Source organism: Pleurodeles waltl, chromosome 5 (assembly GCF_031143425.1).
Source record: "Pleurodeles waltl isolate 20211129_DDA chromosome 5, aPleWal1.hap1.20221129, whole genome shotgun sequence".
Classification (NCBI taxonomy): domain Eukaryota; kingdom Metazoa; phylum Chordata; class Amphibia; order Caudata; family Salamandridae; genus Pleurodeles; species Pleurodeles waltl.
Genome location: NC_090444.1, coordinates 89,822,691 through 89,845,480, shown reverse-complemented (window position 1 = coordinate 89,845,480; position 22,790 = coordinate 89,822,691). Strand labels below are relative to the sequence as shown.

The following is a 22,790-nucleotide window of genomic DNA, read 5'->3' as shown; positions in this document are numbered from 1 at the left end:
TCCACCAGGTAGGTGACTTCACTCTTGCGCTCCACCACCTCAAATGGCCCAGTCCACTTATCCTGGAGGGCCCTCGGCTCCACTGGTGCCCTCACCCACACTTTGTCCAGGTTGAAACTCGACCAGATTGGCATTCTGGTCATACCAGCGTTTCATGTCCTCCTGGCTTGCTTCCAGGTTCTCCTGAGCGAGACTCCTGAAGCGGGCAGTCTGGTTTCTCAAAGCCAGAATGTAACTGAATACATCCTGGGGGGGTTTACTAGGAGCTATCTCTAAAGCTTCCTTAACCAGACTCAAAGGTCCCCTCACAGGGTGGCCATAGATCAGCTCAAAGGGACTAAACCCAAGTCCCTTTTGAGGCACCTCCCTGTAGGCGAACAGAAGGCATGGCAAGAGGACGTCCCACTTCCACCTCAAGGGCTCTGACAGGCCCATGATCATGCCTATTAAGGTGCAGTTGAATCTCTCAACCAGACCATTACTTTGGGGGTGGTGAACTTGTAGGATACCCCGCACTCCTTCCACAGAGACTTCATATACGTGGATATGAAGTTGGTACCCCATCAGATACCACTTCCTTGGGGAACCCCATGCGGGTAAAAAACCCCATCAAAGCCTGACCCACGACAGGGGAAGTGATTGATCTCGAAGGAATTGCTTCTGGGTACCGGGTGGCATGGTCCACCAAGACCAGGATAAACCTGTTGCCCATGGCTGTCTTGGGATCCAGAGGCCCCACAATGTCAATACCTACCCTCTCAAAGGGAGTACTGACAACAGGCAAAGGCTGGAGGGGAGCCTTACATTTCCTCCCACTCTTGCCACTTGCCTGACAAGTCTGACAAGACCTGCAATGTCCATCTGAGTGCCTGCGCATTAGGCTGCTGCAAACCCTCCAAAGTAGGGCATGTCTTATATGCTGCACAGAATGCTTCCCTGGTGGGCCCCCCTTCCTGCTGCCACTGCGACAGATCAGGGACCTCCCCCAGTTCCGCCACCTGTTCCCCTGTAGGCTCTGGGGCGTCACCCTCAGGCTCTGCCTCCTCACAGACCGTGGGATCTTCTGGGGCCGGTTTCCCGTGCCCCCTGCCCTTCTTCTTCTAGGCGGTCCCCTGGGCCACTGTTTCAGGCTCCAGGGGCTCTTGATTACCCTGACGGGCTACCATTGACCGGGTGGATACGCATACCCACCCAGGAAGACCCAACATCTCCAAGTGAGACCTGTGTTCCACCTCCTTCCAAGGGGAATCCTCCAGGTCTTTGCCTAGGAAACAATCAACAAGCGTGGTTGGACTCACAGCTACCTTCAAGGAACCTGAGACCACCCCCATTCAAAGGGAACCTGCGCCACTCTGCGCAGGCGCTCTGAGTTGTTCACTGCAATTACTTGTGAAATACCCAGGGATCAATCTGCTCTTCAGACACCAGCTGACTCCTCACTGTAGTCACACTGGCTCCTGTGTCTCTCAGAGCCTCCACCCTCTGCCCATTGATGGTCACCCACTGCCTGTACTTCTTAGTGTTTTCAGGTACTAGGGTTCTCTGGACCATCTCACTGTCCCCTGGTGAGACAAGGGTCATCTCAGCTGGATCCCACCCACCTGAAACCAACTCCTCCCCAAGCGCTACACTGGCGAAACCCTGGGACGGCGCACCAGTGGGTGCTGGTGTACTTTTGGGGCATTTGGGGTCCCCCCCTCATGAGACACCATCTCTACTGGACTGGCTTCTATGATCCATCTCTCTCAAGCTAAGCTCAGGAGCCATCGCTAACTTCCTCTCCTCAAGGGCTAGCCTTCTTCGCTCCAATTGGTATTCCCTTTCTGCCTGTCTGACTTGTAACTCTTCAGGTGTCATACCCTTAGATGTGACACTGCTACCTGCCCTGGAGACATTGTGCCTGGACATAACAGTCCCACCCACAATACCATTGTGTACGGAACACTCTTCCTCCTCTTTCTCATCTCCCCCATCCTCTGTGTGCCCTTCAGTGCTCTTGGCTGTCACCCAGGCCCTCAGCGCCTTTTGCAGCTCCTCCTTCCTGGATGAGCTCTTAATGGGACAGTCAAAACTTTTACAGAACTGCTTCAACTGAGCTTTGATATAACTCTCCAATTTCCCAAGGTCAAAGTCAGCTCCAACTGATGCATCTCCAGCTTGGGACATGATGAAGATTAAAAAACAAGTGCAAAGTTCCAAAGGCAGAAAAACAAGTTCCCAAATGAACTTCCAAAGAAAGTCGATCAAGGAATCAGCGAAAAAATGGAAGTAGAACAAAAACAGTCCCAAAGAGAAAAAATCAAAAGATTACCAAACAAGTAGTATGTGGTCACGTAGTGGTCTGCACTCAAAATAGTAGTGTACACTTAATCACTGTATGTCAAGTACAAATACAAGTACAAATCCCAACCGCTGACCACCAATGTTAGAAATGGGGTCTTTGGTCGACAGTCAGGTTACCCCCTGTTCAAGCAAGGACCCTCACTCTAGTCAGGGTAAAAGAGAATCACCCTCAGCTAACCCCTGCTTACCCCCTTCGTAGCTTGGCAGAGCAGTAGGCTTAACTTCAGAGTGCCAGGTGTAAAGTATTTGTTCCAAAACACACACAGTAACTTAATGAAAACACTACAAAATGACACAACAAGGGTTTAGAAAAATAGGAAATATTTATCTAAACAAAACAAGACCAAAATGACACAAATCCACAATACACAAGTCAAGTTATTAATAAAAATGCAAAAAGAGTCTTTAATTAGTTTCAAACACACACTAACGCTGTTAGCGTGAAAAAGCACCTTGGGTGCGGCAAAAATAACCCTGCATGGGCAAGTGCGCGTCAAAAAGGGCTTGCGAGGCATTGATTCCACTCACGAGCGGGACCGTGTGTCGTTTCTCCTTTCGCCGGGTCGGGCGCTTCGTTTGTTCTCTCCGCAGGAGAGCGATGCATTGATCCGGTCAGCACTCTCGGGTCCGGGCAGGCCTTGTGTTGTTTTTCCACGCCCAGCGGTACTTGAGTCGGAAATCCAGCTGCATGATGATCCGAAAACCCTGCAGCGCGGGTGTTGATCTCCCAGCCTCCGTCAGCGATGCTGAGCATCGTTTCTCCTGCTCCGTGCGTCGTTTCTTCGGTCGCGTATTCCTGCGAGCGTCGATTCTCAGCTGCGGAGCCGGCAGCACGTCGTTTCTTCAGCCGCATTCCGGAGTTGCGTCGATCTTTTCCCCGCACAGTGCTCTGTGCGTGGACTTCCTTCTCTTTAGGCTGCCAACTCCTCCTTTCAGGGTCCCAGGAACTGGATGGGCACCACAGGGCAGAGTAGGAGTCTATCCAGAGACTCCAGGTGCTGGCAGAGAGAAGTCTTTGCTGTCCCTGAGACTTCAAACAACAGGAGGCAAGCTCTAAATCAAGCCCTTGGAGATTTCTTCTCAAGAACGAAGGCACACAAAGTCCAGTCTTTGCCCTCTTACTCTGGCAGAAGCAGCAACTGCAGCATAGCTCCACAATGCACAGTCACAGGCAGGGCAGCTCTTCTTCCTCAGCTCTTCAGCTCTTCTCCAGGCAGAGGTTCCTCTTGTTTCCAGAAGTGTTTCCAATGTCTGTGGTTTGGGGTGCCCTTCTTATACCCAATTTCTCCTTTGAAGTAGACCTACTTCAAAGTAAAGTCTCTTTTGAATGTGAAATCCTGCCTTGCCCAGGCCAGGCCGCAGACACTCACAAGGTGGTTGGAGACTGCAATGTATGAGGGCAGGCACAGCCCTTTCAGTTGTGAGTGACCACTCCTCCCCTCCCTCCCCTCCCTCCTAGCACAGATGGCTCATCAGGAAATGCAGACTACACCCCAGCTCCCTTTGAGTCACTGTCTAGTGTGAGGTGCAACCAGCCCAACTGTCAAACTGACCCAGACAGGGAATCCACAAACAGGCAGAGTAACAGAAATGGTATAAGCAAGAACATGTCCACTTTCTAAAAGTGGCATTTTCAAACACACAATCTTAAAATCAACTTTACTAAAAGATGTATTTTTAAATTGCGAGCTCAGAGACCCCAAAGTTCACATGTCCATCCGCTCCCAAAGGGAATCTACACTTTAATCATATTTAAAGGTAGCCCCCATGTAAACCTATGAGAGGGACAGGCCTTGCAACAGTGAAAAACACATTTAGCAATATTTCACCGTCAGAACATAAAACTCATTACTATATGTCCTACCTTAACCATACACTGCACTCTGCCCTTGGGGCTACCTAGGGCCTACCTTAGGGGTGTCTTACATGTAAGAAAAGGGAAGGTTCAGGCCTGGCAAGTGGGTGCACTTGCCAAGTCAAATTTACAGTTAAAACTGCACACACAGACACTGCAGTGGCAGGTCTGAGACATGATTACAGAGCTACTTATGTGGGTGGCACAACCAGTGCTGCAGGCCCAATAGTAGCATTTGATTTACAGGCCCTGGCACCTCTAGTGCACTTTACTAGGGACTTACTAGTAAATCAAATATGCCAATCATGGATAAGCCAACTACATACACATTTTTAGGAGCACTTGCACTTTAGCACTGGTTAGCAGTGGTAAAGTGCCCAGAGTAGCAAAAACAGCTAAATCAGAGTCCAGCACACATCAACAACCTGGGGAACAGAGGCAAAAATTTAAGGGTGACCACGCCAAGGATGAAAAGTCTAACAATGCCCCTTAGTGCGATGAATGACCTCTTGATGTCCACCGCACTACCTTCACAGTGTTGTAGGCATCACCAGGTCATCCACCATACACAAATTGTTTCTGGTGAACACATCAGAAACATTTTCTTTTCCTAAATCAACATCAGGGTGTGAAGGAAATACTTCTCATATGACCTGAGTTTGAATATTTTGTTTTGTTTTGCTGCGGCGTGGACTGCTTTCACTTTTGATTGGTGACAGAGAGCATAACTTTGCCATTATGCTCTGTTCAACAAGGAATCAACATGAGAGAGGCAGTGCAATAGAGGGGATAATTTCCCCTTTCCAGCGCTCTTTCTCCCTAGTGGATCTCTGCTTGGGGGTCATCCTCAGAGGACGATCCCCAGGAGGGATCCACTCCAGTAGACACCAAGGTCATGTTTGTTTGAGAAGTAGCTACCCTCTTGGGCTTTAGGCCAATGCTCCCAATCCCTCCTTGGGCACAATAGTCTTTTTGCCCCTGGGGAACGGATATGATGGTGTTACCACCAACCCCTGAGAGGGAGCCACTAGAAAGGCAAATAAAATTGCAAAAAAAGAAGGTATGGAACAGACCTATGTCTCGAGGAAAAACTGGATGGGCACCGCAAAAACTTCTGGAGCTGTGAGAAAGGCATCAGGAGCTTCGTTATCAGTTGGAGGATCTGGAGAACATGTCTTGGAGCTCGAATATATGCATCAACGGGGTTCAGTTACAAGCTATATCTGGCATTCTGGAGGAGTTCATTACCCACCTTTTTTGCCATATGGCTCCAGCGCTGGCTGACCAAGAGATCATTCTCGATCGTACCCATAGGGTGGGCCGCTCAGCCAGTACCCCTGGCCAGGCCCAAGACATCCTCCCATGCCTTCACTATTACAGACAAAAAGAGACCATCATGGCTGCAGCACAAGATAAGTCTGCCATGGAGTTTGAGGGACTAAAATTGTGGCTGTATCAGGATATCTCCCCAATAACTTTACAATGACGAAAGGCCTTCCAGCCTTTGGCGGCTGCCCTATGGGAGACCGGAATCAGATGCAAATAGGGACAACCCTTACACCTCCAGATTATTTGGCAAAACAAACTGCAAAGTGTTTGCACCCTCAAGGAAGCATGATCGCTCTTGGAAATGCCCGCACTGATATTGTTTTATTTTGTCTTATAATGAGCGCAGCTCCCCCTGAGGTTTCCCGGCGAAAAGCAGATATAGGTAGGATGTATCATTAACATAAGTAGAAAAGCCAACTCATCAGGTCTTTACAAAAGATCATCAGTGAGTTACAGTTCTTCAAGGCTTCCAGAAGACTGTTCCAGAGTTTGGGACCAAAGTAAGACAAAGAAAGTCCTTTCATATGAGAAAGATGGAATCTTGGTACTTTGGACAATGAATGGTTAGAAAAGCTTAGAGACCATGAGGGCTAATACAGTCTCACCAGATCTTGGATGTAATGCGATCCAACCCCATGTTTGGCCTTGAACATGTAACAGAGTGCCTTGAACTCAATTTGCTTGGTGACTTTAAGCCAGTGTGATTCTTGTAGAAGGTGAGAGACAGAGACTGATTCTGGTAGATGGAAAAACAGCCTGGTCGCAGCATTTTGAACTATCTGTAGGCAATGGATTGTTGTCTTGTCCGTGCCTAGATAGAGTACAGTGCCATAATCCAATCTAGATAAAATCAAAGCTGGGACTACAGTCCTCTGGGCTGAAAGAAGAATTCGCCAGATGATCTTTTTTAGCCATCTGAAAACAGCAAAGCAGGTGGCAGTTACTTTCATCACCTGCAGTTTCATATTCAGCTTGTCATCAAGTAGAAAGCCCAGGTTTTTCACTTTAGTAGATGGAATGAGCTGGGCACCTAAACTTGCCGGCCACTACCTGGGACCCCAGAGATTCTTACCCCAAAGCAGGACCTCATTCTTATCCCCATTGAGCTTGAGAGAGTTCCTATTCATCCAACTGGATACTTGACTCAAGCCTAGGTTTAAAGACGAGGGATCCTGGTTCTGGTCTGATGACAGAGAGAAAATAATCTGTGTGTCATCAGCATAGGAAAAAAAGCATAAGCCCACAGCTCTCTTTAAGATTTTCTAAGGGGCGGACATAGATGTTGGACAGCAGGAGGCTCAAAACAGAGCCCTAAGGAAATCCTTAGGTCAGGGCTTGTGGCTTGGATTAAACATCAGCCAAAAAAAAATGAAACGTACGGTCTGTTAGGAAGCAGACCAGCCATCTCAGAGCTGGTTCTTCAAGACCCAACTCCTCAAGGCTTTCCTCTAGGATTGAGAGGGATACCATGTCAAAAGTGGCATGCAAATCCAGCAGAATGAGTGCAGCCATGCCACCATCGCCAAGGTGCTGTTTTAGATGTTCTGTGTCACCTTGCAGGGCAGACTTTGTACTATGTCCCGCCCTAAAACCGGACTGAGACAGATGGAAAAGGTTTTGGGCTCAGCAAAGGTGGTAAGATGAGCATTATTGTTTTTCCAAAACTTTGGAAAAAACAGGTAACAGAGAGTCAAAAATTTAAATTAGGTTTTTTTGGCAAAGGAAGAAACCTGCCCTGTTTCCATCTCCAGGGCACTACCCGTTCAGGCAAGAAGCAATTAAGGAGCTCCATTATCAAGGTTAAACACTTCATATGCAATAGCCTAAGCTTACTAGGGGGTAGAGGGTCCAAAGGGACCAAGATTTAATTGAATGTAAAGCAGTTGTAAAAGAAGAGAAGTCAAGGAGAGGCCATACACTTCATTTAGCACCAAGTTTTATCTATAATGACAAGTGGCTCTATAGGTGAATTCCCCACACCCATGGCTAGGTCGTCCTCTATCTTCTAAGAATCATTGGCCAGCCGAGCATGAATTCTTTCCACTTTTTGCAGGAAGAAGGTAGCTAGCTCAGCACACTAGCTTTGAGAAAGAGGAGAGGTGGGGGAGGCATTATTAGAGTCTGACAGTTCTTTCACCACCTTAAAGAGAGTCTGTGGCAATTCTGGGCGTTGGTGATTTTTTCTGTGTACAATGTGTCACGGGTATACTTACATAGAGTATGATACACTTCCAAGGATTCCTTATATTACTCTTAGCCTCATCCAAATAAGACTTCCTCCAACATCTTTCCAACGCCTCCTTTTCCGATTTAAGTACTTCAGTAAACCAGGGAACAGGAGGGACGATTCTGTCAGCATGTTTGACAATGTTTGGCAGGGTGACATAGATGGCCTCTGTGAGCCAAGATTGGATCAAGTCCTGGTCTGAATCAACCTGATGTTGTAAAGTAGGGTGAGTGCTAAGCAATTCCTATATTTCAAACTGGGGATGACCCTCAAGCTTGACAGGCACAGCCAAATGATCAGACCAACTAAGTGGTAGAGGGGGGTTGGTTATCATATCCTTTACGTTGGAAAAAATAGGTTCCAAAAGATACCCTGCCACATGAGTGGTCGCAGAATTATAAAGTACCAAGATAAGCATGCGTAAATCCTCAATAAAAGAAGTGTTCATTGTGTTTTGTACATCATCTAAATGGAGATTAATATCCCCACGTAAAATGAAATTAGCAAATCTTAAAATGTGAGAAACTGGTAGGTCAGGTATGGATGTGCACCGCTTTCCTGTATATCCCAAAGGTCGGTATATCAAAGCTCCTGAGAACATAAAATTGTGAGTAAGAAAGAGTGTAAAAATCAAAACCAATGCTTCACAATCCAGAGCAGGAAATTCTTCAGTTCTACATATAAACAATTTTTTTTAAATGATAGCACTACCTCCTCCTGGCCTGCCCTGTCTATCTAACCTAACAGGTGAAACGTTGGCTGGGAGTGTTGCAATTATGTCAGGTGCAGAGTCTGCATGTAGCCATGTTTCCGTAATAATTACTGCATCAGGGTTGTGATCGCATAAGAAATTAAGAAGATGTTGGTGTTTGGGAAGAGAGTGGCAGTTAAGACTAAAAAAATGAAATGTTCTTGTAGGTTTTTTAGTATGAGAACACACCTCAGGAGACAATGTGCTATGCCTGTCATCATTTCCTTTAGTTTGAGCAGAGTTAGTTCATAGATGCGATGGCAGAAGCGCTTGCCTATGGCAGCCCACTGTGGGCGTCTGCTGCACATCCACTCCCCAGCCATCTTAAACAGGCTGTCTAATCGGGAGCTAGTGCTCTAACCCCAAACGAGTGATGCCTTAAAATGGCCACCCCCGCAAGACCAGGAGCAGCCGACTGAAAACTTGCTGGTCTCTTTGGTCGGTATCGATGTCAGTATGGAGGTGGAAGTAAGAATGAAAAGTCCCCCGTTCCAAAAGCGGCTGAAAACCTGGGTTATCGACAAGCATCGAGATACATCACTGCCTAGACACCTGCTAAGGTCGGGGATACCCTCACGGGTGAATAGCATACCTACAAAGCAACATAACATAACGTAACATAGCATAGCGTAACATAACATAGAGTAACATAGCATGGCATATCATAACATAACAACATAACACAACATATAACATAGCATAACATAACATAACATAACCATAGCATAACCATGTACAGGGAGGGAAAGCCCCAGTAGCTAAAGGCTTAAAATGCACAATTTCCTAATAATTATCAAATAGAATAATAACAATAATTTAATGGTTTAAACAAATATGCAAAAAAGGGAGTGATCTGTCAAATCTCACCATATTGTCCCATTTTCCGTGCTGTAGTTTTTGCTTGGGATAGCTACCCCTGGCTAGGGGCCTGTCTATCCGGCTACTGCATTACAAAGAATAAGTAAAACAAATGTGAGAAATTGGGTTGTGGCTGTTGTTTGAGTGGTGTGTTAACCCTGCTCAAGCAGCAGTCACAATCCCTGTCATGGTGAACTACAAAAACAACGTAATTAACCTGTGATTAGCCCTCTGGTTACTTGGCACAAAAGCAGTCAGTCTTAACTTAGAGTCAATGTCTGAACTATTTATGAAGCACAGAAATAGTAATAAAGTGAAAACACCACAAGAAAAAACCCACACCAATTTTGAAAAATAGTGTAAATCTGAATAAATTATTTGACACTAAAACAACAAAAATCCAATCAATAGAGATATTATTTTTTGTGCGAGAATGTCTTCGTTGAGGGATTTGATTGTTTATGTGTGGGAATGTGTCCCTACTTGCACATAAACAATCACTAATGGTGATTTGGCACTTCTGTGTGTGCTGCAGAATGCAGAGCACACAGAAGTGCCAAAGCGTAATTTTGGAATGATTGTTCATGTGCAGGAAGAGACACCTTCTCGCACATAAACAATCATGTCTGGCATTTTGCACTTTCTATGCGTGTTGCAGAATGCAGCATGCATAGAAAAAGCAAAAAACTAGCATTAATAAAAGTATTCCTCCTTGTTGCGCCTTGCTAACGCCACCACTGGGGTGGCGTTAGATTTTGGCGCTGCCTCAGGTTCACGAAATCTCGCAAATCTGAGACAGCGTCAAAATGCAATTGGTGTTGCTGTGGCACGCCCATTTAATTTACAGGCTAGTAATATGGTATATGACTTTACTATAAAAAAATGTAAGTAAATTAAATGGGCCAATCAGGTGTAAACCAATTTTATCGTGTTTTAGGGAGGGAGCACAAGCACCTTAGCACCCGTTAGCAATGACAACATATACAGAGTCCTAAGGCCAGCAAAAGCAAACTCAAAAAATAGGAAGGTGAAGGCAAAACGTTTGGGGAAGACCACTGTAATACTGACAGGTCTAACACTACTCATTTAATAATATTACAGCGAGAATGGCCTGATCGCTTTTCCTTGGAGGCCCCTACAAAGGTAGGGGACATGTGCAACTGTCCGTTTTGTCCAAGCCTTAAAACGTCATTGCATTTATATTTTTCAAATAAAATATGTATTGCCCATTGGATTTTGGCATCTTATTTTATAGCTCATCTTTTTAACTGTATTTTTAATTACATAACTTAATTATACAGAACCCTAGTCTGACCCCTGTTTGCCCTTTTTTCTCTTTTTTTTATCTCAGACAAGTTAGGCCATTTTGTCTATTTGTCTGTCTTAATCTGCCCAAAAATACCTTAGGACTGAAATGCAGATGGGGTCTGAGTACCACCGACTCATGCAAGCTGGCATCTTTGTATCTCTGTCTTTCTTTCCCCCTTTCCATGTATTTTCTCTATTTTTCCCTATCTCTCTCATTCTTCCCTCCCTCACTCAGCCACCTCCCTACTTCTGCCTCCTTTCTGAATAGTCCTGCGGGTGTTGTCTGGATGAAATCGTATTTAGGGTGGAGACAGAAAATAGTTTTTGGTTAATATGCTGGGAGTATAGGTGTCAGCTTTCTTTTGTTTGGCAACAGCCTGAGTTTCCGAGATGTGTATTCATGATTAAACTGTATATTCTGGCAGTCTGCCTCTTCTTTGGAAACCCAGGTGGCACATCATCAGTACACAGTTAACATAGCTATTTTGGATATGAAATATCTGTCTCTCAGCTCTACGCATAAGAATCTTAGATACAGTGACTAAGAGCACTGAGGAAAACAGCTCATATGTGACCCTTTATCTTGCCAATGGACAGCACTGCACAATAGATGTTTGCGCGCCAATCTAGATTGCATCATGGATTGTTTGACTTGTGAAATATCTGTGACCCTGTTAGGATCAGCTTTAGAAATTGTGTTTCTGGTTGGCAGAGGTATGCACCTTGTCTAAGCAGGAACCACAATCCTACTCAGGGTAAGTCAGGTACACACAATAAAATAACCTATGCTCACTCTCAGGTAGCTTGACACAGAGCAGTCAGGCTTAACTTAAGAGACAATGTGTAAAGTATTTGTGTAACACATCAAACAGTGACACAGTGAAAACACCACAAAAAACTCCATACCAGTTTAGAACAATAAAGAATAATTTTATCAATAAAACAAGACAAAAACAGTAAAGATCCAATCAGTAGAAATCTAGATATGAATTTTCAAACTTTAAATGTAAAAAATAGCGATTAGAAGCAAATAGGTAATTGGTTGTGCTGGACCAATACAAAGTCAAGAGTACAGGCTGCCGACGATGGCGTGTAGGCTGGCTACAGGACCCATGCAGGGCTCGTTGACTAAAAGTACCTTAATCCTTGTCGCAGCATGAGATCCTTGTCGCAGCATGAGATGCGTCATTGGTCCCTACCAGTTGGGGTGTTGTGCCTGATTTCTCTATGCAGCTGCAGCGATGTTTCAGTTCCGTGAAAAAAGTGCCGGTTCCGAAGCGAGGTGGTTCCAAATGCGATTGGTGAGAGGCTGAAGGATAAGAAAGAAATAATACAGTTGGCATAGCCCTGGCATCTATCCAGCCAGCCTGGGGCAGGGGAAGGATCAGAATTGAGATGCCAGTATTCTGAGAGGTGTAGGACTGTCTTGAAAGCCCTTTCTGGATTTCCATCGGGTGAAAGCAGAAAAGATGAGCCTCCAAGTCAATAAGAAGAAGACCAGAGTAGCTCATGCTGCTCTCAGGATGTTAGGCATGATAGAGTCTGCCCTCGGTGACACCAAGCACTAGGAAGACTTCAGCTCCTACAGAAATCATCTAAAGACAGATGGGTAGTATGGGAGTCTGGTCAGCAGACTCAGAGGACCAATAAGAGATCATTATCTTGTGATCTAGCATCCATGGATGGTTGATGAGCAACTGACAATAAGTTGTTGATTCTTTCGTTTAGAAATGGGGTCTTTAGTTGGCAGTGGTTTCCACCCTGTCCAAGTAGGGACCCTCACTCTAGGCAGAATAAGGTAGTCACACAGCTAGGATAACCCACCTCCTTGGTAGCTTAGCACAAGCAGTCAGGCTTATCGCAGAGGCAATGTGTAAAGTAATTTTACACACACACACACACACAATAACACAATGAAAACTCCACAAAAGAACTCCACACAAGTTTAGAAAAATAGCAAATATTTATCTGAATAAAACAAGACCAAACAGCAAAACTACACCATACAAATTTTTAAAGATTAAGGCCCTCATTATGACTTCAGCGGTCTTCTCAGGCGGACCTCAGCGCTTCTCAGAAGGGGAGGTGACTTTGGAGGTGCTGCAGTGGCGTCGGACCTGCGGCGTCATTCGCAGTCGTTGCACTCAGTGAGTACCATGGCTCCTGGTGACGTGGAGTCAGACAGTGGTGCCAGTTCGGAAGTTGCTCTGGTGTCAATGCACTTGGGCCAGTATTTATACTTTTTGACGCAAAACTGCGCTAACGCAGTTTTGCGTCAAAAAAATTAGCGCCGGCTAATGCCATTTTGAAGCGCCGTGCGGGTGTCAAATTTATACTTTGACGTACGGCGGCGCAACCAACAGGTGGGAGTCATTATTTCGTGACGCACACAGCGGCGTTCCGTCGTAAAGGAAACCAACGTTAACGCGACGCACATCACTGTGGGTCGATTTACGACAGCGCAACCCGGAAAGCGTTGTTTTTTTTCACGCTATTGCGTCAAATATTAGCGCGAAAACTGCCCTTTCAGCATAGGAGAGCCAAAATGGATCCCAGATGCCACTACAGACCCCAGGAGGATGACAGCAGACCAGGAACCAGCCAGGAGGATCCATACAGGAACCAGGACATGTTTAGAAAAAAAAGAAAGTGTCGCTTCAGTGAAGAGGAGCAGGAAATCCTGGTGAAAGAGGTGACGGAACACCAGCACTAACTGTTCATCACCTCTAAATTGCCACTCAGTAGGAGAGAGGCCATATGGAAACAAATTGTGGACAAGATCAACAGTGTGGCTGAAGAACGCCGCACAGTCACTGAGTGTAAGAAACGCTGGCATGACTGCAAACGTAGGACAAAAGAGAAAATGGCCAGGAACAGGAAGGCAGCAATGCAGACTGGAGGGGGGAGTCCAGCACAACAGGAGGCCCTGGACCACATGGAGGAGATGGTCGCAGCCGTCATCCCGGAGGAGATCGTCACAGGGATTCAAGGACAGGACAGCGCAGACTACCACGACATAACGCACATGCAGGGTAAGTCGCATGGGGAATTATAATGCAATAATGTTGACTGTAACAGGGGGGGAAATACCTACTACACAATGCATGTAAGTCTGCACATATATGAAGTGGCATGGGTAAAGGGGCACGGCAGGGGGGCATGGCCAGCACAGACTGAAGCTGGGGCACGACAAAATACAGCACCAACAACAGTCCCATGGGGACATCCTGTAAGTACAACAATAGAGCCAAGGGAAAGCGGCGACAGGTGGGAAGGCCACTACGTCAAACTCACATCCAGGCACTTGTCTTGCAAAATCTATCCTACATCAACTAGGTCCCTATCAGTAATCCAGTAGCCAAAACAACAACTGCAATGTAACTGCCACAACAGTTGACAATAACACCTCTCATCTCTGTGCAGCTATAGTACCAAATGGCAGGAACCTCCCCATGGAACATACATACCTAAATTACGGGGTGAGGATGACATCCGCAACTATTCATAGAAATAAGACAAAGGCACCAGTACACTCAAATGCTGAATGTCCATACCTGACACATACATAAGCCAAAGTAAACAGCAATAGGAGCCACACAGCACTAAGGACACACACGTGCTGCATACGTCAGGGTCCCTCACGTGCCTGGCTAACAAGGCTACATCACTAATGTCATACTGCACAGACAACAACATTGAGGAGGGGACACAGGCAACTGGTCACTGAAACACACCTGCAAAGTCTGACAACCAAATAGAACCTTCATACGATAAACAGGCCAATCCAATTAAACACACATGACCCAACATCATCTTCAAACATCAACAATGTTTACATCCATACCACATCCTAACATTGACATGCATAGGATATGCCCCGTCACATGTACATTTCGGGCAATGTGAATAAAAAGTGTATGGGGCAGGTCCTGAGAGGCAAGTGTGCTGGCAGGGCATTCACAACACCCACAGTCAGTCAAAGTGTAGTGTTGTAAGTGTAACGTATACTTTGCGCATTAGCTTCAGGCTGTAGGCCTTTGTGCACCTTACCCTGAATGTACTTTTACTCATTTGCTCACATCTAAGAGCCTCAGAGCACTTTGCACTAAATGCTTATTATTGGCCTTCCTATCAGTTAATTTAGCAAATAGCCAGTCCTACGGTGTAGTTAATTAGTCAAATCACAGTGTTTTGCCTACTTCTGCACTGGAGTTTGCCAGAACATATTCACTCTGTGCCCCAGTCAAGGATACAGTCTGGGACTTTGCCAATAGATGTGGTAGGGGTTAAGATTTGGCATTCCTGCGTAGGGACACTTTGTCATCACGATGACATATGACTTTAACATCACTTCCTTGTCCCAAGACACGCAAGAGGGAGTTTCCAAACAGAGAACCACAACTAGATGCTGCCTGCCTTGCTGCTGATGCACAACCAGATCACAGGTCATTCCTCTGATATGAGGGATGATGTCTCCCCAGTGATTCAGACAGGCAAGCTTCAAGCTTAACATGCTGTGCTAAAAATAGAACAAGCAGAGGGAGAGTAGAAACGGTTAGGCACCATGATAGCTGTGTACTAATGTATTACTCTCCTGCTGACTATTTCAATTCTAACAGTTTGTATTGTTTGGGTTATTGTGGCTCACACCTAAATATCTACAAGTCAGTTGTACAATGAAACATCATATTAAACAAATACTGTCTTTGTCATTTGTGTATGAGAACATACCGGAAAAGAGAGAATTGTGTAGGATCTGAGTGACCAAGACTTCCCTGAAAAGTTCCAAAGATGTCATGCGCTCAGATGTCTAAACATTCTTTTGCTGTGGGAGACCAGAGGCACTGCTAGTTAGCCAGAGCAAAAAGAATGAATCAGGGTGACAGAGTTATTTACAAGTGTGTCAGACTTAGTCCCCCACACCATTAGCTATCCTGCTGCCTAGAAAGCCAGTAATCTCATGTAGGATAATGAGAGCCCACCCAACAAAATGTCCCTCCATAAGAATAGTTAAACACGGAGGGAGGAGTAGGACAAAAACATGCCTATTCCTAAATAATTACAAAGCAACACCTAGAGGCGATCAGGCAGACAAGTCTGATAGCTCCATATCATACATGTGACACACAGGTGGGCCATAGGCCTACAACAATGCCCTATGACGGACAGCAGATACCAAGACAAACACAGAGCACAAACTTAAGGCATCCAAAGGCTTGTATCTTAGTGCAAAATTGTCACAACACAGACACACTAATTGTACCCTGTTTCATTGCAGAGGAACATGGATCTCCTGCCGATATGCCTGTCCCTGAGTTCCCTGATGACATGGATGACGAGCCCATAAACATCCCACAGGAGACCATCCAAATGGTCCTTGAAAGCCTCCAAACCCCACCTTCAGTCACAAGGAGGAGCACAGAAGAAGCAGCCACCACAGGAGAACCACCCGCCACCCCAATTGTAAGACCTGCCAGCTCCAACACAGCTGAGGACTCTGACGACACTGGCACCAGCTTCGAAAGAACCGTCGTTGGGGTACAGCGGGAGCTGGCCAAGGAGGTGCGGGTGGGGATGCAAACTATGGCAGCCAGCCTTGAGGGGGTGCGTTCGTGCATGATGTCTTCTGCTGATCAGGCAGCTGCTATGCAAGCCCGAACATCCCTCTTGCAGGAACTTGTCAAAACACAGAAGGAAATCTGCACAGCTGTCACCAGTTGACACAACAACTACAACTGCAATCCAGTCAACGTGTGCACGAATGCAACATAGAACCCCTCAGGGCCGACCTGGCTGCCTACCATCGTGATGTGGCTGCCATTCTGAAAAACCAGCAGGCCCTCCTTGCTGCAGTACTGCCCTTCATAACTCCACAGGGAGCAGCCCCTGGGATGTCTGCCTCCATGTCTTCTAACAGTGAGGTGTGTGTTGCCCCTTCACAACCAACAACAACAAGGACACACCAGGCAACACACACATCAGAAGAGGAAGACATGGAACAGATACAATTCACACGTAAGAGTACCCGGAAGCACTAGTCCCTGCACCATGGCCTACTTTGACCAAGGTCCTACGTTTTGTCAAATGCCAGTCTCACTACAACTACACTCAATGACTGTTCGGCAATCCACTGTATGACTTGTCCCCATTGCCAGTGAATGTCTCTCTCCTACTATTTGCCAATTCCTGTCCCTCTGCACTGTCTGTGACATCACCCCAGCATGTCAGGAGCATCATCCACACCCCTTCTGTAGGATCACCATGTAAGAATGCACCAGAACGGACTCAGCAAACATGGTGAATGGACATTTGGCACTACACCACCTATAAATAAATAGCACTTGCACACCTATTGTGTCTCTGTGTCATTTCACACTTCAACTGTGCAGTACCTAACTCCAAAGTGGCTGTGTGGCAACCATATAGATTATCGATACTACTGTCCTGATTTCATGTATACTGAAACATCTGTGCAGTGGGCATGATTGCATCATAGCCCTACCATACTGAGGAAAATAACTGATGAAGGGAGTAACCACACACAATGATGCTGTGTTGGACAGAATGACGCACCATCTTTAGCTATCCTAGACAACCAATGGTGGCTGAGAAATGTAGGCACCGTGCAATACTTAAATAAGAAATAATGCCGCAAAATGTAAGGAATCATGAACAAATTACACTGCATCAATCACCCTTACGGAGTATACTTCCATGAAGGAAAGTCATGCAGAATCAGTACACACATGATGTAGGTCAGCAATGAAAGCAACAAGACAAGAGTGTGAACAACTCCTCATCTACAAAGATCTCCCTGAACTTCACACTGCTGTCCGACCTATCAATTTACCCACAATAACAAGTCTGGAAGCACTCTTTGTGAAGTAGGATACATACCAACACAAAACCTTGGTGAACAATGCACACTACCAATGGTGGGTCTCCCAAATGGTGGATACTTAACAAGTTAGCACACGGGTAGCTGGCATGTTACACCTCAATTTCCTGGGGATGGCGAGCATAGGACACAAATGTCATACTAAAACATTCTGGTACACTGATGTCAAGGCCATGATAAAGTAGCACCTAACGCATCATGTAAAGGGTTAACTATATATTTATTTCTATTGAGTAATACAAGAGGCAACTAAGGGAAAGGTAAACCTACACTAATCTAACCTGACTACTACTAACCCACAACTTTCCCTAACTAACCTAAGCTAAACTTACTCTACACATTTAACGAAACGATCTAAACATCAACCCCCCACCCACCATTATGAGACAGGACACATGCAGGACAACACTTACTAACCTACACACATACTATACTATCCTAAACAAACATATATTTTTTTTTTATTTTTTTATATTTAAATTTTTTTTGTTTTTTTTATTTTTTTATTTTTTTACAGGAATCCCAACATTGGCCCCCACCCACCCACCCACACAAAAAAAAAAAGATAGAAAGAATAAGGACCCCCCACCCTCTTCCCTAACACTAACTAAGCTAATTACCTATACTTATCCTAATACTAATCCCCAAAACCCAACTAACAGTAGAAAATAGGAAAGAGGAGAGAGGGGAGGGGTAAAAGTTATAGAGGGCAAAAGTGCTACAGGTTCGCCCTCCGTAGTGTGCGCCTGATGGAGCGGACCCTCTTTTTAATGTAGCTCATGTCCTCCCTCAGGTCGTCCACCTTCTTTACCAACTTGTCCATCTTTCGTGTCAATGCCAGGAAGGCAGCTGGGTCCACAGGAGGGTCTGAGCTGGTTTGTGTGCCGGCGGAGGTTGAGGTTGTGGCAGGAGTTGGTTGGGCACGGGACTGTCCTGCTACCACAACACGGCTGGGTCCAGGTCTGGAGGAAGAGGCAGGGTCCATTGTTCCAGACGTTGCTGGGGCCACTTGGGGAGACCTGGTGGATGTGGTGTTGGTGGTTGTTGGTGGCAATGGCCCACCACGCCCCGGAGGCCCGATCGGAATGGTACTTGCGGGCCATCCTCCGGTACCCACACTGCACCTGCAGGATGTGCCTGTATCTCATGGCACGCCGTTCAAAATGGTGGCGATCTGCGGCACTCATGTTTGCAGCTGTGAAGAGAAAAGGCAAATATTTACCTTTGGAATTGCATTGGGTGGAATAGCACAATGGGTTATTTGTACATTACTAGAAATGTATTGGTTGCAGCAATTGTCACAACATAGTTCACGGAAAGGCTCAGAGGAAGTACATGTGAAGCATGCATACATAAGGGCATATCACACCTAGCATATCCATGTCTCGACATGATGGATGACATCACCCTAAACTACTCATACAAATCATACCTAAGCCATCTGACATTATGGCTGCACCTCTTCCGCATACTGACTTCACTACATATGTCACTCTATGTGATAACTATCACACTCCTCACTCAATGCCATTTGTAATTAGTTGTGTGCTAAGAATGAACCCATGGGCCATAACCAAATGTCTACACTAGGGGCCAGATGTAGGAAGATGGAAAATTGCGACTAGCAATTTGCAATGCAGAACGGTGTCTCCGACACCGTCTGCGAGTCGCCATGGGGTCGTTAAGACCCACCTCATTAACATCAATGAGGTGGGTTCCAGGTTGCGCCCCCTTAGCGACTATGGCCACTCACGGAGATGGAGGCCTGCTGGGAACAGCAGACCTCCATTGCCGTGACTGTTTTTAAATAAAGCAGGTTATTTTTTCCCAAGTGTAGGCCGTTTACCTGAACGGAAAATGAGCTGCACTTAGAAAAAAATACAAAAACTTCAATCTTGGATTATTTCAGGGCAGTTAGTGGTCCCTTGGGCCACTGGCTGTTTTGTACATAATTATTTAGGTCCACTCACAAAGGTGAAGGGTTCCTATGGGGACCCCTTCCAGTTAGCAAGTGGGTTACCATCCACTGCAAGTGGATGATAACTGCTACTCACTTTGCGACCACGTACTCGGTTGCAAATGGAATTGCATATCACTGCGAGTTGCAAATAGGACGGGAAAACCCCTTCCTATTTGGGATTTGGAAAAGCATTTTGCAAATATGTTCCGAATCACTAAATCCATTTCTGCATAGGAAACAGACGTTTGCAACTCACAAACAGAAATTTATGACATTTGCAACTTGTAAACAGTTTGCTACATCTGGCCCTAGGTTCTTACTCAAGTCGCAAAAGGTCGCAAGTACATGTAACATACTGGTTGCTACAGTCCTAGGTACCCTGTTTCACATTAACATGGCAGTCTTTGAGGGTGGTGTGGGAAGAACAACCAACAATCCCATGTTCAATGCACACCCAGGAGTGTATAGAAAGTTCAACAAGTATGTGCCTTCACACACAACACCTATGAATGGCTAGCAACACGTTGGAGTCAGCCAAACATTCTCACATCCAAGGTCCACACATGTCAAAATGCTATGACTTAGGCCAACATCACATACTATCAGTGAGGCATGTTATACAACACACACAGAGGAGCTAGAACACCCATTCTCATGAGTCGACAGAACAGCTAGGCCATTGCACTCAAGTCACACACACTTCTAGTTCACCTTGTGGAAGTACATGCCCCCGGAAGATCCAAACTACAGCGTACACAGTCCATCCTCAACTAGGAAGATGCACTTGTCATCAAAGCCATTTGCCAAAGCTATATGGGAGAATGTCAGTCTGATATGCAGACTCAGTTCATGCCAAGTCCCCGACCAAGTCTAACATTGACCAGTGTATTCCAAATGACTCATCCCATTCCCCATTGCGGCCCAACTGGAATGACCTACAGCCCCTAAATCTGAGAGATGGCTAGGTATTGCTTTACAGAAACAGAAGTCCTATTTGATATCACACTAAAGCAACAATGCCAATGAACGGCCAGCGCATCAAATCAAGAATTCTCTTGAACACACAGTAGTCCATCATGCATCACTAGCAAACAATGAAAATAGCACTCAGGCAACACTCACTGTAGGTATCGGGGTCCTCAAAATGTGCCACCTCTCCCACGGTGTACGGGGCTGGTCCACCTTTAAAGCATGAAAGGAAGAATATACTCAGACTGGGTGCACTGACAAATAATTTCAGTTACAATGACACTGTGCGAATATGACATGGTAATGAAACACTTTCCCACATGCTCATACTGCATGGCTGACTTTGTATTCAACATTAACATTGGATGAGTCTCCTGCTACAGTTACACACCCTACTACACACATGCAGTGGCCAGGACAGTCAGGTGTTGTCAAAGTTACCCCTCCATTAGTATGCCCCAACAATAATGTAATCCATACATCTCAGCATGTGCATCCCAGAGAGACATCCAAAAGCTGGTTCCATGAGGACTGCATGACCACTCACAATCAAACAGGCTAGGTGGACATGTTCAACACACAGCAACCTCACACACATGTGACATATGTGTGGACAACATATCTAACTTCATGTGACGTGACGGCAACACACATTTATTGCATCATCATGGGTTTCTAATTTTCTGTCTAGCTATGGCGTCTACATATGTAGGTATGTTGTTTCTACATGACTTACTCACTGGCCAATAAGACCTGTAGAGTACAAATAGAGGCATTAACGTGTTGCTTGTCTGACACAAATGCAACACTACATTACATACAGCTACAGGCATCTGGTATGTGTTGAAAACATGAGCCATCTGACTGCTAGCATTGGTCTTCCTACACATTTTGCAACAAATACACATGAGGGTACATATGTATACCTTTGTAGCGCAGCATTTGCATCATTTGTTGACGCAGAGACGGGTCAAACTAGCAAAATACAAATATATTTTGTAAGTTGCTGCTGTTTTTGCGTGAAAATGTTGCGCAAAATTGGGGATATAAATGTATAAACATGGGCCTAGGTTTCTCTAGCATAACACACAGTCAGCTACTTATCTAGCAGATTGGGTAACAATCATCACATATCCCCACACAGATTTATATTATTCCCATGTAATTGATTTGTACTCACCAACATGGCCACCAATCCTGATTCCCAGGTGGTCCAGCAGGTCCTGTTCCCTGGTTATCAGATCTGCCCAGCGGTGCTTCAATTGATGGACATTGCGCATGCTCCCATACACCCGGACCAGGTGATGGCGCACCTTCCCCCACCGGACTTTCCTTGCCTCCGTGTGATACCCCTGTATCACACGGCCCCCAGCCTCCAGCATCAGTGGGAGGAAATGGCAAACTAGCCAAATGAACCCCTCCAATTCATCCTCACCCATCCTGGACAGGCGAGGCCTACCTGACATATTGACAGAAAGTAATATAGACAAATGAAATTATAAAGTAAAAGTGGGAAATGGGGAAAGGTAGAGTTGTGAAGGAAAAAGAAAAAAGAGAAAAATAGCCCAACTAACCCCAAAAACTATGCTACCCACAACAGACTCCCACAGACAATACAAACAAAAACAGGATTAGACAAAACTAGACTAAACAGACTGAGACAATATTATGCAACAAGAATATAATCACAAAAAGACAAAATACAAGGTACACAGGACACAAAAGCAGTTAAACACAGGACAACACCTTTCACACAACCACACAGTCTAGGTAAATCTGAGACTGCAAAGTGAAAGTGAAAGTTAACTCCCAGTACAGATTTAGAAAACAGGATATCCTATTACATCACTTCCTGCATAAAATGGCCGCCGTTTTTATTTTCCCGTTATGCGTCATATTTTCACGCATACACAATTGTGCGTAATTATTTTGACGCATAACATTGCACATGATGCTGAGTCAAAAAATATCATATAAATATTAATCATTTAATAATGTACATGAGATGTCCAACATATTGTCCATGTTGCGTCAAATTTACCACGCATACATCATGGGCGTCATATTTTTTCCACGTACAGGAGTGCACATGATGCTGAGTCAAAAAATATGATATGAATATTAATAATTTAATAATGTACATGAGATGTCCAACATATTGTCCATGTTGCGTCAAATTTACCACGCATACATCATGGGCGTCATATTTTTTCCACGTACAGGAGTGCACATGATGCTAAGTCAAAAAATATTATATGAATATTAATAATTTAATAATGTACGAGATGTCCA

The 22,790-nt window shown here is 45.3% G+C and overlaps 1 long non-coding RNA gene across 1 annotated transcript in view; it reads right to left on the bottom strand.

Annotated features, from left to right (window-relative positions):
• Positions 1–11,795: 11,795 nt before the first annotated feature.
• The window catches only part of LOC138295401 (uncharacterized), a 35,424-nt gene continuing 24,429 nt past the window's right edge, over positions 11,796–22,790 (bottom strand). Inside the window, exon 3 of the long non-coding RNA XR_011203594.1 lies at positions 11,796–11,980. This is a non-coding gene — a long non-coding RNA (uncharacterized lncRNA). The remainder of the gene's footprint in view (positions 11,981–22,790) is intronic.